Source organism: Leucopleurus acutus, assembly GCF_964270905.1.
Source record: "Leucopleurus acutus genome assembly, chromosome: 3".
Lineage (NCBI taxonomy): Eukaryota > Metazoa > Chordata > Mammalia > Artiodactyla > Delphinidae > Leucopleurus > Leucopleurus acutus.
This window is the reverse complement of record NC_139145.1, coordinates 8,385,273-8,389,819: the sequence shown is the minus strand read 5'-3', so window position 1 is coordinate 8,389,819 and position 4,547 is coordinate 8,385,273.

Sequence of the window (4,547 nt, the reverse complement as noted above, 5' to 3'; positions counted from 1 at the left end):
AAAAGAAAATTACAGACCAATAACACTGATGAACATAGATGCAAAAATCCTCAACAAAATACTAGCAAACAGAATCCAACAACACATTAAAAGGATCATACACCATGATTAAGTGGGATTTATCCCAGGGATGCAAGGATTCTTCAATGTACGCAAATCAATCAATGTGATACACAATATTAACAAACTGAAGGAGAAAAACCATATGATCATCTCAATCGATCCAGAAAAAGCTTTTGACAAAATTCAACACCCATTTATGATAAAAACTCTCCAGAAAGTGGGCATAGAGGGAACCTACCTCAACATAACAAAGGCCATATACGACACACCCACAGCAAACATCATTCTCAATGGTGAAAAACTGAAACCATTTCCTCTAAGATCAGGAACAAGACAAGATGTCCACTCTCACCACTATTATTCAACATAGTTTTGGAAGTCCTAGCCATGGCAATCAGAGAAGAAAAAGAAATAAAAGGAATACAAATTGGAAAAGAACAAGTAAAACGGTCACTGTTTGCAGATGACATGATACTATACATAGAGAATCCTAAAGATGCCACCAGAAAACTACTAGAGGTAATCAATGAATCTGGTAAAGTTGCAGTATACAAAATTAATGCACAGAAATCTCTTGCATTCCTATACACTAATGATGAAAAATCTGAAAGAGAAATTAAGGAAACACTCCCATTTACCATTGCAACAAAAAGAATAAAATACCTGGGAATAAACCTACCTAGAGAGACAAAAGACCTGTATGCAGAAAACTATAAGACACTGTTGAAAGAAATTAAAGATGATACCAACAGATGGAGAGATATACCATGTTCTTGGATTGGAAGAATCAATATTGTGAAAATAACTCTACTACCCAAAGCAATCTACAGATTCAATGCAACCCCTATCAAATTACCAATGACATTTTTTACAGAACTAGAACAAAAAATCTTAAAATTTGTACGGAGACACAAAAAACCGCGAATAGCCAAAGCAAGCTTGAGGGAAAAAAAACGGAGCTGGAGGAATCAGACTCCCTGACTTCAGACTATACTACAGAGCTACAGTAAGCAAGACAATATGGTACTGGCACAAAACAGAAACATAGATCAATGGAACAAGATAGAAAGCCCAGAGATAAACCCACAAACCTATGGTCAACTAATCTATGACAAAGGAGGCAAGGATATACAATGGAGAAAAGACAGTCTCTTCAATATGTAGTGCTGGGAAAACTGGACAGCTACATGTAAAAGAATGAAATCAGAACACTCCCTAACACCATACACAAAAATAAACTCAAAATGGATTCAAGACCTAAATGTAAGACCAGACACTATAAAACTCTTAGAGGAAAACATAGGAAGAACACTCTTTGACACAATTCACAGCAAGATCTTTTCTGATCCACCTCCTAGAGTAATGGAAATAAAAACAAAAACAAACAAATGGGACCTAATGAAACTTCAAAGCTTTTACACAGCAAAGGAAACCATAAAGAAGATGAAAAGACAACCCTCAGAATGGGAGAAAATATTTGCAAACAAATCAACGGACAAAGGATTAATCTCCAAAATATATAAACAGCTCATGCAGCTCAATATTAAAGAAACAAAAAACCCAGTCCAAAAATGGGCAGAAGACCTAAATAGACATTTCTCCAAAGAAGACATACAGATGGTCAAGAAGCACATGAAAAGCTGCACAACATCACTAATTATTAGAGAAATGAAAATCAAAACTACAATGAGGTATCACCTCACACCTGTTAGAATGGGCATCATCAGAAAAATCTAGAAACAACAAATGCTGGAGAGGGTGTGGAGAAAAGGGAACCCTCTTGCACTGTTGGTGGGAATGTAAATTGATACAGCCACTACGGAGAACAGTATGGAGGTTCGTTAAAAAACTAAAAATAGAATTACCATATGATCCAGCAATCCCACTACTGGGCATATACCCAGAGAAAACCATAATTCAAAAAGACACGTGCACCCCAATATTCATTGCGGCACTATTTACAATAGCCAGGTCATGGAAGCAACCTAAATGCCCATCGACAGATGAATAGATAAAGAGGATGTGGTACATATATACAATGGAATATTACTCAGCCATAAAAGGAACGAAATTGGGTCATTTGTAGAGATGTGGATGGATCTAGAGATTGTCATACAGAGCGAAGTAAGTCAGAAGGATAAAAACAAATATTGTATATTAACGCATATATGTGCAACCTAGAAAAATGGTACAGATGAACCGGTTTGCAGGGCAGAAATTGAGACACAGATGTAGAGAAGAAACGTATAGGCACCAAGCAGGAGAAAGTAGTGGTGGTGGTGGTGGTGGTGGTGGTGTGATGAATTGGGATATTCGGATTGACATGTATACACTGATGTGTATAAAATTGATGACTAATAAGGACCTGCTGTATAAAAAATAAATAAAATTAAGAAAAAAGAGAACTGGCTCAAACAACATACAAGAAACACAAATGATAAATAGAAAACATAAGATAAATGTAAAATAAGGTGGCAAAAGTACATTAAACATATCAATAATCACATTAAATGTAAGTGGATTAAGTTCCCCTGTTAGAAGAGAGTTACTTTCAGACTTCCTTAAAAAACAAAATCCAGCTACGTACTATTTCTTTTTTCTTTTGTTTCTTCAGCTATGTACTATTTATTAAAAAACATCAATTAAGAGAAAATGACAAAGAGGTTGAAAACAAGAGACATATCAGACAAATACTAACAACAAGAGCAAGAAGATGTTATGGCAATGTTAGACTAAAATTAAAGGCCAATTTTAAAAAGGGAAGAGGGGGAGATTTTATACTGATATGAGGTTATGTCATCAAAAACTATAATGATAGTAGCCAATATTTATTGAGCACTTATAACATGTCAGGTATTATGATAAGTGTTTTGCATATAGGCATTATATCATCCAATCCTCAGTGCTATCTCATTATTGCCCCCACTCAACAGTTTAGGAAACTTGAGGCACAGAGAAATTAGGTAGGTCACAGGTTGGCTAGTTAAGTATCAAAAACCAGTACTCTTAACCATTGGGCTATGCAACTGATACCATACCTTTGAAAAATATAAAGCAAAATCTGTTAGGAATACTATTCCTATACTTTCATCTAATATCTTAAAGTTCTTTTTTAAGTTTGAGTCAGTCTTCCTGGAATTTATTGTTGTGAATGATGTGAAATGGGGATCTAAGAACTTAATCCTTTAGCCAATTGTCCCACTGCCTCCTTCCCCCATTGATTTGAAATACTACCCCCTAACCCATACTAAAAGTCCATACATGCCTGAGTCTGCTTCTGAGCTATTGTTTCTTTGATCTATTTGTGTATTCCTGTGACAGTAACACACACAAAGAGCTTTAATCTCTAGCCATAACTCATTATTCAGTGTTCCCAGAACATGTATTCCCCCCTTGCCTCTGTGTTTTTGCTCACAATATATCCCCAAGTTGCAACATTTCTCACCCACTGCACTAACCATTCTCCATGACTTGATATTCATCCTTTAAGATCTACTTTCAACAAACTATGCCAAATTTCTTTATTTCTCTTCCACATATCCTTATCAGTTAAAAAAATTATGCTAATACACCACATATGACAATGTGTTGAGTCAGTTTTATTGGAATGGATCAATCTCATCTCTCTCTCCACATCTTCCCTCCAATCCTCCACTTGTAGCACCCTTGCAGAAAAGGGCTTTGTACCCTTAGCATGTAGCAATCAACTGATACTCTGTAGGTTACTTATTGAGAAAAATAATACACGCAGTGCTTGAAATATAAACGATATCAGGGAACTGGTCACAGTGGTTGTTTCTGGGGAGGAAAACTTAGGGATGGAAGGAGATCCCCCATTTGAACTTTTCCTATATGTATGTATTATCTGTACGACATAACAAATACATAATTTTAAAAAGAACAGTCAGATCTATCTATTGTCTTGAATAGAGTTTCACATTTTATTTTTAGTAAGAAAGGCAAATTGTAGAAGAAGTAGACTATATGATCTTATTTTTAGAAGAAATCAGAAATTCTGAACAAAACAATCTTACTTATGGGTATGTTTTTGCAGGGCATTGGGTTAAGGCAAAGGAGAAGGCAGGGCGGGGCAGGGTCGGGGGGAAGGAAGGGGGAGAGGAAAGTAGAACATCAAGCGTGCCAACGAGCCAGCGAGGCCCCGCCTCTATTCCGCCCACCAAGCCCTGGCCCTCTCCCAATCCCCACCCATCGGGCTTCAGCTCTGTCCTTAGCCCCGACCAGTCGGCGTACACTCCGCTCCAACCCCACTCTTTAGGTCCGGTCAGAGCCCACCCCAGAGCTTAACTTCGCCCGCAGCCCTGGGGAAGGAAACTAGAATTTTTCCTCCAAGGTTGGATGAAGGAGTCAACCTTTCCGCCAGTGCCCTGAGGTCCCCTGGCCCTGAGGGCCGGTGCCCCGACCACTTCCGCTCCCGGCGGCCCTGACACCGGAAGCAGAAGTGCGCAGCGGCGGCGGATGGTGGC